This window comes from Phycodurus eques, chromosome 8 (genome assembly GCF_024500275.1).
Source record: "Phycodurus eques isolate BA_2022a chromosome 8, UOR_Pequ_1.1, whole genome shotgun sequence".
Classification (NCBI taxonomy): Eukaryota; Metazoa; Chordata; class Actinopteri; order Syngnathiformes; family Syngnathidae; genus Phycodurus; species Phycodurus eques.
Window position 1 is genome coordinate 19933360 of NC_084532.1, and position 12835 is coordinate 19946194.

General features: G+C 44.6%; 11 non-coding genes across 11 annotated transcripts; all 11 read right to left on the bottom strand.

The window, feature by feature from the left end:
- Positions 1–1460: 1460 nt before the first annotated feature.
- Positions 1461–1535, bottom strand: trnai-aau (transfer RNA isoleucine (anticodon AAU)). Its single transcript has one exon. It is a non-coding gene; the product is annotated as a tRNA-Ile (tRNA).
- Positions 1536–3086: 1551 nt separating this feature from the next.
- trnai-aau (transfer RNA isoleucine (anticodon AAU)) lies at positions 3087–3161 on the bottom strand. The gene has a single exon. It is a non-coding gene; the product is annotated as a tRNA-Ile (tRNA).
- Positions 3162–3418: 257 nt separating this feature from the next.
- Positions 3419–3493, bottom strand: trnai-aau (transfer RNA isoleucine (anticodon AAU)). The gene has a single exon. It is a non-coding gene; the product is annotated as a tRNA-Ile (tRNA).
- A 259-nt stretch (positions 3494–3752) lies between these two features.
- On the bottom strand, positions 3753–3827 carry trnai-aau (transfer RNA isoleucine (anticodon AAU)). The gene has a single exon. It is a non-coding gene; the product is annotated as a tRNA-Ile (tRNA).
- Positions 3828–4085: 258 nt separating this feature from the next.
- On the bottom strand, positions 4086–4160 carry trnai-aau (transfer RNA isoleucine (anticodon AAU)). The gene has a single exon. It is a non-coding gene; the product is annotated as a tRNA-Ile (tRNA).
- Positions 4161–4417: 257 nt separating this feature from the next.
- trnai-aau (transfer RNA isoleucine (anticodon AAU)) lies at positions 4418–4492 on the bottom strand. The gene has a single exon. It is a non-coding gene; the product is annotated as a tRNA-Ile (tRNA).
- A 1246-nt stretch (positions 4493–5738) lies between these two features.
- trnai-aau (transfer RNA isoleucine (anticodon AAU)) lies at positions 5739–5813 on the bottom strand. Its single transcript has one exon. It is a non-coding gene; the product is annotated as a tRNA-Ile (tRNA).
- A 1253-nt stretch (positions 5814–7066) lies between these two features.
- trnai-aau (transfer RNA isoleucine (anticodon AAU)) lies at positions 7067–7141 on the bottom strand. Its single transcript has one exon. It is a non-coding gene; the product is annotated as a tRNA-Ile (tRNA).
- A 592-nt stretch (positions 7142–7733) lies between these two features.
- trnai-aau (transfer RNA isoleucine (anticodon AAU)) lies at positions 7734–7808 on the bottom strand. The gene has a single exon. It is a non-coding gene; the product is annotated as a tRNA-Ile (tRNA).
- A 256-nt stretch (positions 7809–8064) lies between these two features.
- Positions 8065–8139, bottom strand: trnai-aau (transfer RNA isoleucine (anticodon AAU)). The gene has a single exon. It is a non-coding gene; the product is annotated as a tRNA-Ile (tRNA).
- Positions 8140–9067: 928 nt separating this feature from the next.
- Positions 9068–9142, bottom strand: trnai-aau (transfer RNA isoleucine (anticodon AAU)). Its single transcript has one exon. It is a non-coding gene; the product is annotated as a tRNA-Ile (tRNA).
- Positions 9143–12835: the final 3693 nt, after the last annotated feature.

Sequence of the window (12835 nt, forward strand, 5' to 3'; positions counted from 1 at the left end):
AAAACTGCATTTACCATTTATTGGCTTCAGCAGTGTACGTGACCATCTCGATCCATGCTCAAGCATGGAACACCTAATATGGGTTTGGGCCTGGAAATATTGCTAGCAAATAAAAAGCAACCATTGATTTTTTTACCAGAAGAAAGTTGGTTTTCTGCATGGCTGTTATTTAATCCAATGATTTAAAAAACACATGAGCTACCTGACAGCTATTGTCACCGATAGAAACGGCCCGCACTGGGGTCGATCCCACGAGATACATGCTCGACTCCAACTGAGATACATGTACCCACCAAAACCATGCATTTACCATATATTGGCTCCAGCAGTGGACGTGACCGTCTCGATCCATGCTCAAGCATGGTACACCTAATATGGGTTTGGGCCTGGCAATATTGCTAGCAAATTAAAAGTAACAATTGATTTTTTTTCCCAAAGGGAGGTTGGCTTTCTGCGTGGGTGTTATTAAATCCAATGACTTAAAAAACACATGAGCTACCCGACAGCTATTGTCGCTGAATGAAATGGCCCGTACGGGGGTCGAACCCATGACCTTAGCGTTATTAGCACCACGCTCTAGTCCAACTGAGCTAACCGGGCATTTAACAGTGATTGTCATATGTACCCACTAAAACTATTAATTTACCATATACACTCCCGCAGGACAAATCTGACCGTTTCTATCAATGCTCAAGCATGTTACACCTAATATGGGTTTGGGCCTGGCAATATTGATAGCAAATAACAAGCATCCATCGATTTTTTTACCAAAAGAATGTTGGCTTTCTGCTTGGCTGTTATTAAATCCAATGACTTTAAAAACACATGAGCTCCCCGACAGTTATTGTCACAGAAAGAAATGGCCCGTACGGGGGTCGAACCCGTGACCTTGGCGTTATTAGCACCATACTCTAGTCCAACTGAGCTAACCAGCCACATTCCACTGGTGGTCATATGTACCCACCAAAACCATTTATTTACCATATATTGGCTCCAGCAGTGTACGTGACCCTTTCTATCCATGCTCAAGCATGGTCCACCTAATATGGGTTTGGGCCTGGCAATATTGCTGGCAAATAAAAACATCCATAGATTTTTTACCAAAAGACATTTGGCTTTCTGCTTGGCTGTTATTAAATCCAATGACTTTAAAAACACATGAGCTCCCCAACAGTTTTTGTCACTGAAAGAAATAGCCCCTTAAAGGGGTCGAATCCATGACCTTGGCATTATTAGCACCACGCTCTAGTCCAACTGAACTAACTGGCCACATACCACTTGTGGTTATATGTACCCACCAAAAAAATGCATTTACCATTTATTGGCTCCAGCAGTGTTCGTGAATAAAAAGCAACCATTGATTTTTTCCCAAAAGAGAGTTGGCTTTCTGCGTGGCTGTTATTAAATCCAATGACTTAAAAAAACACGAGTTACCCAACAGCTAAAGTCGCTGAATGACATGGCCCGTACGGGGGTCGAACCCGTGACCTTGGCGTTATTAGCACCACGCTCTAGTCCAACTGAGCTAACCGGCCATATAACAATGATGGTCATACGTAGCCACTAAAACCATTCATTTACCATATACACTCCCGCAGGACAAATCTGACCCTTTCTATCAATGCTCAAGCATGGTCCACCTAATATGGGTTTGGGCGTGGCAATATTGCTAACAAATAAAAAGCAACCATAGATTTCTTTACCAAAAGAATGTTTGCTTTCTGCTTGGCTGTTATTAGATCCAATGACTTAAAAAACACAGGAGTTACCCAACAGCTATTGTAACCTTAAGACATGGCCCGTACGGGGGTCGAACCCGTGACCTTGGCATTATTAGCACCACGCTCTAGTCCAACTGAGCTAACCGGCCACGTACCACTGGTTGTCATATGTACCCACCAAAACCATTTATTTAACATATATTGGCTCCAGCAGTGTACTTGACCGTCTCGATCAATGCTCAAGCAAGGTACACCTAATATGGCTTTGGGCCTGGCAATATTGCTGGCAAATAAAAGCATCCATAGATTTTTTACCAAAAGAAATTTGGCTTTCTGCTTAGCTGTTATTAAATCCAATGACTTTAAAAACACATGAGCTCCCCAACAGTTTTTGTCACTGAAAGAAGTAGCCCCTTACAGGGGTCGAATCCGTGACCTTGGCGTTATTAGCACCACGCTCTTGTCCAACTGAACTAACCGGCCAGATACCACTTGCGGTCATATGTACCCACCAAAAAAATGCATTTACCATTTATTGCATTGGCATTTATTGGCTCCAGCAGTGTACGTGACCATCTCAATCCATGCTCAAGCATGGTACACCGAATATGGGTTTGGGCCTGGCAATATTGCTAGCAAATAAAAAGCAACCATTGATTTTTTACCAAAAGAAAGTTGGCTTTCTGCGTGGCTGTTATTAAATCCAATGACTTAAAAAACACAGGAGTTACCCAACAGCTATTGTCACCTTAAGACATGGCCCGTACAGGGGTCGAACCCACCGGTTGTCGTATGTACCCACCAAAACCATGCATTAGCATTTATTGGCTCCAGCAGTGTACGTGACCGTCTCAATCCATGCTCAAGCATGGTACACCGAATATGGGTTTGGGCCTGGCAATATTGCTAGCAAATAAAAAGCAACCATTGATTTTTTACCAAAAGACAGTTGGCTTTCTGTGTGGCTGTTATTAGATCCAATGACTTAAAAAACACAGGAGTTACCCAACAGCTAATGTCGCTGAATGAAATGGCCCGTACGGGGGTCAAACCCGTGACCTTGGCTCTATTAGCACCACGCTCTTGTCCAACTGAGCTAACCGGCCACATACCATTCGCGGTCATATGTTGTCACCAAAAAAATGCAGTTACCATTTATAGGCTCCAGCAGTGTACGTGACCGTCTCAATCCATGCTCAACCAAGGTACACCGAATATGGGTTTGGGCCTGGCAATATTGCTAGGAAATAAAAAGCAACCATTGATTTTTTACCAAAAGAAAGTGGTCTTTCTGCTTGGCTGTTATTAAATCCAATGATTTAAAAAGCACAGGAGTTACACTCCAGCTATTGTCACTTTAAGACATGGCCCGTACGGGGGTCGAACCCGTGACCTTGGCGTTATTAGCACCACGCTCTAGTCCAACTGAGCTAACCGGCCACATACTGCTGGTTGTCATATGTACCCACCAAAACCATGCATTACCATTTATTGGCTCCAGCAGTGTACGTGACCGTCTCAATACATGCTCAAGCATGTTACACCGAATAAGGATTTTGGCCTGGCAATATTGCAAGCAAATAAAAACCAACCATTGATTTTTTACCAAAAGAAAGTTGGCTTTCTGTGTGGCTGTTATTAAATCCAATGACTTCAAAAAACATGAGCTACCCTCCAGCTAATGTTGCTGAATGAAATGGCCCGTACGGGGGTCGAACCCGTGACCTTGGCGTTATTAGCACCACGCTCTAGTCCAACTGAGCTAACCGGCCATATAACACTGATGGTCATACGTACACACTAAAACCATTCATTTACCATATACACTCCTGCAGGACAAATCTGACCGTTTCTATCAATGCTCAAGCATGGTCCACCTAATATGGGTTTGGGCCTGGCAATATTGCTAGCAAATAAAAAGCAACCATTGATTTTTTACCAAAAGAAAGTTGGCTTTCTGCGTTGCTGTTATTAAATCCAATGACTTAAAAAACACAGGAGTTACCCAACAGCTATTGTAACCTTAAGACATGGCCCGTACGGGGGTCGAACCCGTGACCTTGGCGTTATTAGCACCACGCTCTAGTCCAACTGAGCTAACCGGCCACGTACCACTGGTTGTCATATGTACCCACCAAAACCATGCATTAGCATTTATTGGCTCCAGCAGTGTACGTGACCATCTCAATCCATGCTCAAGCATGGTACACCGAATATGGGTTTGGGCCTGGCAATATTGCTAGCAAATAAAAAGCAACCATTGATTTTTTACCAAAAGAAAGTTGGCTTTCTGCGTTGCTGTTATTAAATCCAATGACTTAAAAAACACAGGAGTTACTCTACAGATATTGTCACCTTAAGACATGGCCCGTACGGGGGTCGAACCCGTGACCTTGGCGTTATTAGCACCACGTTCTAGTCCAACTGAGCTAACGGGCCACATACCACTGGTTGTCATATGTACCCACCAAAACCATGCATTACCATTTATTGGCTCCAGCAGTGTACGTGACCGTCTCAATCCATGCTCAAGCATGGTACACCGAATATGGGTTTGGGCCTGGCAATATTGCTAGCAAATAAAAAGCAACCATTGATTTTTTACCAAAAGAGAGTTGGCTTTCTGTGTGGCTGTTATTAAATCCAATGACTTCAAAGAACAGGAGCTACCCTACAGCTAATGTCGCTGAATGAAATGGCCCGTACGGGGGTCGAACCCGTGACCTTGGCGTTATTAGCACCACGCTCTAGTCCAACTGAGCTAACCGGCCATAAAACACTGATGGTCATACGTACCCACTAAAACCATTCATTTACCATATACACTCCCGCAGGACAAATCTGACCGTTTCTATCAATGCTCAAGCATGGTCCACCTAATATGGGTTTGGGCCTGGCAATATTGCTAGCAAATAAAAAGCAACCTCAGATTTCTTTACCAAAAGAATGTTTGCTTTCTGCTTGGCTGTTATTAGATCCAATGACTTAAGAAACACAGGAGTTAACCAACAGCTATAGTCACCTTAAGACATGGCCCGTACCGGGGTCGAACCCGTGACCTTGGCGTTATTAGCACCACGCTCTAGTCCAACTGAGCTAACAGGCCACGTACCACTGGTTGTCATATGTACCCACCAAAACCATGCATTAGCATTTATTGAATCCAGCAGTGTACGTGACCGTCTCAATCCATGCTCAAGCATGGTACACCGAACATGGGTTTGGGCCTGGCAATATTGCTAGCAAATAAAAAGCAACCATTGATTTTTTACCAAAAGAAAGTTGGCTTTCTGTGTGGCTGTTATTAAATCCAATGACTTAAAAAAACATGAGCTAACGTTGCTGAATGAAATGGCCCGTACAGGGGTCGAATCCGTGACCTTGGCGTTATTAGCACCACGCTCTAGTCCAACTGAGCTAACCAGCTATATAACACTGATGGTCATACGTACCCACTAAAACCATTCATTTACCATATACACTCCCGCAGGACAAATCTGACCGTTTCTATCAATGCTCAAGCATGGTCCACCTAATATGGGTTTGGGCCTGGCAATATTGCTAGCAAATAAAAAGCAACCATTGATTTTTTACCAAAAGAAAGTTGGCTTTCTGCGTGGCTGTTATTAAATCCAATGACTTAATAAAACATGAACTACCCTACAGCTAATGTCGCTGAATTAAATGGCCCGTACGGGGGTCGAACCCGTGACCTTGGCGTTATTAGCACCACGGTCTAGTCCAACTGAGCTAACCGGCCATATAACACTGATTGTCATACGTACCCACTAAAACCATTCATTTACCATTTACACTCCCGCAGGACAAATCTGACTGTTTCTATCAATGCTCAAGCATGTTACACCGAATATGGGTTTTGGCCTGGCAATATTGCTAGTAAATAAAAAGCAACCATATATTTTTTACCAAAAGAAAGTTGGCTTTCTGTGTGGCTGTTATTAAATCCAATGACTTCAAAAAACATGAGCTACCATGAGCTAATGTCGCTGAATGAAATGGCCCGTACGGGGGTCGAACCCGTGACCTTGGCGTTATTAGCACCATGCTCTAGTCCAACTGAGCTAACCGGCCATATAACAATGATTGTCATACGTAGCCACTAAAACCATTCATTTACCATATACACTCCCGCAGGACAAATCTGACCGTTTCTATCAATACTCAAGCATGGTACACCTAATATGGGTTTGGGCCTGACAATATTGCTAGCAAATAAAAAGCATCCATGGATTTTTTTTTTACCAAAAGAAAGTTGGCTTTCTGCGTGGCTGTTATTAAATCCAATGACTTAAAAAACACAGAAGTTACCCAACAGCTATTGTCGCTGAATGAAATGTCCCGTACGGGGGTCAAACCCGTGACCTTGGCGTTATTAGCACCACGCTCTTGTCCAACTGAGCTAACCGGCCACGTACTGCTGGTTGTCATATGTACCCACCAAAACCATGATTTACCATTTATTGGCTCCAGCAGTGTACGTGACCGTCTCAATCCATGCTCAAGCATGGTACACCGAATATGGGTTTGGGCCTGGCAATATTGCTAGCAAATAAAAAGCAACCATAGATTTCTTTACCAAAACAATGTTTGCTTTCTGCTTGGCTGTTATTAGATCCAATGACTTAAAAAACACAGGAGTTACCCAACAGCTAATGTCGCTGAATGAAATGGCCCGTACGGGGGTCAAACCCATGACCTTGGCGTTATTAGCACCACGCTCTTGTCCAACTGAGCTAACTGGCCACCTACCATTAGCGGTCATATGTTCCCACCAAAAAAATGCATTTACCATTTATAGGCTCCAGCAGTGTACGTGACCGTCTCAATCCATGCTCAACCAAGGTACACCGAATATGGGTTTGGGCCTGGCAATATTGCTAGCAAATAAAAAGCAACCATTGATTTTTTACCAAAAGAAAGTTGGCTTTCTGTGTGGCTGTTATTAAATCCAATGACTTAAAAAAACATGAGCTAACGTTGCTGAACGAAACAGCCCGTACGGGGGTCGAACCCGTGACCTTGGCGTTATTAGCACCACGCTCTAGTCCAACTGAGCTAACCGGCCATATAACACTGATGGTCATACGTACCCACTAAAACCATTCATTTACCATATACACTCCCGCAGGACAAATCTGACCGTTTCTATCAATGCTCAAGCATGTTACACCGAATATGGGTTTTTGCCTGGTAAGATTGCTAGCAAATAAAAAGCAACCATTGATTTTTTACCAAAAGAAAGTTGGCTTTCTGTGTGTTTGTTATTAGATCCAATGACTTAAAAAACACAGGAGTTACCCAACAGCTATTGTCACCTTAAGACATGGCCCGTACGGGGGTCGAACCCGTGACCTTGGCGTTATTAACACCACGCTCTAGTCCAACTGAGCTAACTGGCCACGTACCACCGGTTGTCATATGTACCCACCAAAACCATGCATTACCATTCATTGGCTCCAGCAGTGTACGTGACCGTCTCAATCCATGCTCAAGCATGGTACACCGAATATGGGTTTGGGCCTGGCAATATTGCTAGCAAATAAAAAGCAACCATTGATTTTTTACCAAAAGACAGTTGGCTTTCTGTGTGGCTATTATTAGATCCAATGACTTAAAAAACACAGGAGTTACCCAACAGCTAATGTCGCTGAATGAAATGGCCCGCACGGGGGTCAAACCCTTGACCTTGGCGTTATTAGCACCACGCTCTTGTCCAACTGAGCTAACCGGCCACATACCATTTGCGGTCATATGTTCTCACCAAAAAAATTCAGTTACCATTTATAGGCTGCAGCAGTGTACGTGACCGTCTCAATCCATGGTCAACCAAGGTATAACGAATATGGGTTTGGGCCTGGCAATATTGCTAGCAAATAAAAAGCAACCATTGATTTTTTACCAAAAGAAAGTGGTCTTTCTGCTTGGCTGTTATTAAATCCAATGATTTAAAAAACACAGGAGTTACACTCCAGCTATTGTCACTTTAAGACATGGCCCGTACGGGGGTCGAACCCGTGACCTTGGCGTTATTAGCACCACGCTCTAGTCCAACTGAGCTAACCGGCCATATAACACTGATGGTCATACGTACCCACTAAAACCATGCATTAGCATTTATTGGCTCCAGCAGTGTACGTGACCGTCTCAATCCATGCTCAAGCATGGTACACCTAATATGGGTTTGGGCCTGGCAATATTGCTAGCAAATAAAAAGCAACCATTGATTTTTTCCCAAAAGAGAGTTGGCTTTCTGCGTGGCTGTTATTAAATCCAATGACTTAAAAAACATGAGTTACCCTACAGCTAATGTCGCTGAATGACATGGCCCGTACGGGGGTCGAACCCGTGACCTTGGCGTTATTAGCACCACGCTCTAGTCCAACTGAGCTAACCAGCCATATAACAATGATGGTCATACATAGCCACTAAAACCATTCATTTACCATATACACTCCCGCAGGACAAATCTGACCGTTTCTATCAATGCTCAAGCATGGTACACCTAATATGGGTTTGGGCCTGACAATATTGCTAGCAAATAAAAAGCATCCATGGATTTTTTTAACAAAAGAAAGTTGGCTTTCTGCGTGGCTGTTATTAAATCCAATGACTTAAATAACACAGGAGTTACTTAACAGATATTGTCACCTTAAGACATGGCCCGTACGGGGGTCGAACCCGTGACCTTGGCGTTATTAGCACCACGGTCTAGTCCAACTGAGCTAACTGGCCACGTATCACCGGTTGTCATATGTACCCACCAAAACCATGCATTACCATTCATTGGCTCCAGCAGTGTTCGTGACCGTCTCAATCCATGCTCAAGCATGGTACACCGAATATGGGTTTGGGCCTGGCAATATTGCTAGCAAATAAAAAGCAACCATTGATTTTTTACCAAAAGACAGTTGGCTTTCTGTGTGGCTGTTATTAGATCAAATGACTTAAAAAACACAGGAGTTACCCAACAGCTAATGTCGCTGAATGAAATGGCCCGTACGGGGGTCAAACCCTTGACCTTGGCGTCATTAGCACCACGCTCTTGTCCCACTGAGCTTACCGGGCCACATACCATTTGCTGTCATATGTTCTCACCAAAAAAATTCAGTTACCATTTATAGGCTGCAGCAGTGTACGTGACCGTCTCAATCCATGGTCAACCAAGGTACAACGAATATGGGTTTGGGCCTGGCAATATTGCTAGCAAAAAAAAAGCAACCATTGATTTTTTACCAAAAGAAAGTGGTCTTTCTGCTTGGCTGTTATTAAATCCAATGATTTAAAAAACACAGGAGTTACACTCCAGCTATTGTCACTTTAAGACATGGCCCGTACGGGGGTCGAACCCGTGACCTTGGCGTTATTAGCACCACGCTCTAGTCCAACTGAGCTAACCGGCCATATAACACTGATGGTCATACGTACCCACTAAAACCATTCATTTACCATATACACTCCTGCAGGACAAATCTGACCGTTTCTATCAATGCTCAAGCATGGTCCACCTAATATGGGTTTGGGCCTGGCAATATTGCTAGCAAATAAAAAGCAACCTCAGATTTCTTTACCAAAAGAATGTTTGTTTCTGCTTGGCTGTTATTAGATCCAATGACTTAAGAAACACAGGAGTTACCCAACAGCTATTGTCACCTTAAGACATGGCCCGTACGGGGGTCGAACCCATGACCTTAGCGTTATTAGCACCACGCTCTAGTCCAACTGAGCTAACTGGCCACGTACCACTGGTTGTCATATGTACCCACCAAAACCATGCATTACCATTTATTGGCTCCAGCAGTGTCCGTGACCATCTCAATCCATGCTCAAGCATGGTACACCGAATATGGGTTTGGGCCTGGCAATATTGCTAGCAAATAAAAAGCAACCATTGATTTTTTCCCAAAAGAAAGTTGGCTTTCTGCGTGGCTGTTACTAAATCCAATCTTCTTCTTCTTCTTTTCCTTTCGGCTTGTCCCGTTAGGGGTCGCCACAGCGCGTCATCCTTTTCCATGTAAGCCTATCTCCTGCATCCTCCTCTCGAACACCAACTGCCATCATGTCTTCCCTCACGACATCCATCAACTTTCTCTTTGGTCTTCCTCGAGCTCTCTTGCCTGGCAGCTCCATCCTCATCATCCTTCTTCCAATATACTCACTATTTCTCCTCTGGACGTGTCCAAACCATTGAAGTCTGCGCTCTCTAACTTTGTCTCCAAAACATCGAACCTTGGCTGTCCCTCTGATGAGCTCATTTCTAATTTTATCCAACCTGGTCACTCCAAGAGCGAACCTCAACATCTTCATTTCCGCCACCTCCAGCTCTGCTTCCTGTTGTCTCTTCAGTGCCACTGTCTCTAATCCGTACATCATGGCTGGCCTCACTACTGTTTTATAAACTTTGCCCTTCATCCTAGCAGAGACTCTTCTGTCACATAACACACCTGACACCTTCCTCCACCCGTTCCAACCTGCTTTGACCCGTTTCTTCACTTCCTGACCACACTCACCATTGCTCTGGACGGTTGACCCCAAGTATTTAAAGTCCTCCACCCTTGCTATCGCTTCTCCCTGTAGCCTCATTCTTCCCCCACCAGCCCTCTCATTCATGCACATATATTCTGTTTTACTTCGGCTAATCTTCATTCCTCTTCTTTCCAGTGCATGCCTCCATCTCTCTAACTGTTCCTCCAGCTGCTCCCTGCTTTCACTGCAGATCACAATGTCATCTGCAAACATCATGGTCCACGGGGATTCCAGTCTAACCTCATCTGTCAGCCTATCCATCACCACTGCAAAAAGGAAGGGGCTCAGGGCTGATCCCTGATGCAGTCCCACGTCCACCTTAAATTCTTCTGTCACACCTACAGCACACCTCACCGCTGTTCTGCTGCCCTCGTACATGTCCTGTATTATTCTAACATACTTCTCTGCCACTCCAGACTTCCGCATGCAGTACCACAGTTCTTCTCTGGGTACTCTGTCATAGGCTTTCTCTAGATCTACAAAGACACAATGTAGCTCCTTCTGACCTTCTCTGTACTTTTCCATCAACATCCTCAAGGCAAATAATGCATCTGTGGTACTCTTTCTAGGCATGAAACCATACTGTTGCTCGCAAATACTCACTTCTGTCCTGAGTCTATCCTCCACTACTCTTTCCCATAACTTCATTGTGTGGCTCATCAACTTTATTCCTCTATAGTTGCCACAGCTCTGCACATCACCTTTGTTCTTAAAAATGGGCACCAGTACACTTTTCCTCCATTCCTCAGGCATCTTCTCACGCACTAGAATTCTATTGAACAAGCTGGTCAAAAACTTCACAGCCACCTCTCCTAGATGCTTCCATACCTCCACAGGAATGTCATCAGGACCAACTGCCTTTCCATTTTTCATCCTCTTTAATGCCTTTCTAACTTCCCCCTTACTAATCATTGCCACTTCCTGGTCCACCACACTTACCTCTTCTACTCTCCCTTCTCTATCATTTTCCTCATTCATCAACTCCTCGAAGTATTCTTTCCATCTAGCAAGCACACTGCTGGCACCAGTCAACATATTTCCATCTCTATCCTTAATCACCCTAACCTGCTGCACATCCTTCCCATCTCTGTCCCTCTGTCTGGCCAGCCTGTATAGATCCTTTTCTCCTTCTTTAGTGTCCAACCTGCCATACATGTCATCATATGCCTCTTGTTTTGCCTTTGCCACCTCTACCTTTGCCCTGTGTCGCATCTCAATGTATTCCTTTCGCCTCTCCTCGGTCCTCTCAGTGTCCCACTTCTTCTTAGCTAACCTCTTTCCTTGTATGATTTCCTGTACTGTGAGGTTCCACCACCAAGTCTCCTTCTCTCCTTTCCTGCCAGAAGATACACCAAGTACTCTCCTGCCTGCTTCTCTGATCACCTTGGCTGCAGTGGTCCAGTCTTCTGGAAGCTCCTGCCGTCCACCGAGAGCCTGTATCACCTCTTCCCGAAAAGCTGCACAACACTCGTCCTGTCTCAGCTTCCACCACATGGTTCTCTTCTCTGCCTTTGTCTTCCTAATTTTCCTCCCCACCACCAGAGTCATCTTACACACCACCATCCTATGCTGTCTAGCCACACTCTCCCCTACCACTACCTTACAGTTGGTAACCTCTTTCAGATTACATCGTCTGCACAAGATGTAATCCACCTGTGTGCTTCTACCTCCGCTCTTATAGGTCACCCTATGTTCGTGCCTCTTCTGGAAAAAAGTGTTCACTACAGCCATTTGCATCCTTGTTGCAAAGTCTACCACCATCTGTCCCTCCAAGTTCCTTTCCTGGATGCCGTATTTACCCATCACTTCTTCATCACCCCTATTACCTTCACCAACATGTCCATTACAATCTGCACCAATTACGACTCTCTCTCTGACTGGGATGCTAAGAACTACATCATCTAGCTCCTTCCAGAATTTCTCTTTCACCTCTAGGTCACATCCTACCTGTGGGGCATAGCCACTAATCACATTACACATAACACCCTCAATTACAAATTTCAGCCTCATCACTCGATCTGATACTCTTTTCACCTCCAAGACATTCTTAGCCAACTCTTCTTTTAAAATAACCCCGACTCCATTTCTCTTCCCATCGACACCATGGTAAAATAATTTAAACCCTGCCCCTAAACTTCTAGCCTTACTGCCTTTCCACCTGGTCTCCTGGACACACAATATATCAACCTTTCTCCTCATCATCATGTCAACCAACTCCCGAGATTTTCCTGTCATAGTCCCAACATTCAAAGTCCCCACATTCAGTTCTAGGCTCTGTGTTTTCCTCTTCTATTTCTGCCGAAGAACCCGCTTTCCACCTCCTCTTCTTCTTTGACTTCGACCCACAGTAGCTGAATTTCCAACGGCGCCCCGCAGGTTGACGGCGCCGGTGGCGGACGTTGTTAACCCGGGCCACGACCGATCCGGTATGGAATTCTTTGGATGAACGCTCATATTTGTTTGGCAAGGTTTTAAGCCGGATGCCCTTCCTGACGCAACCCTCTGCATTTATCCGGGGTTGGGACCGGCCTACAGTTTGCACTGACTTGTGCCACCCATAGGGCTGCATT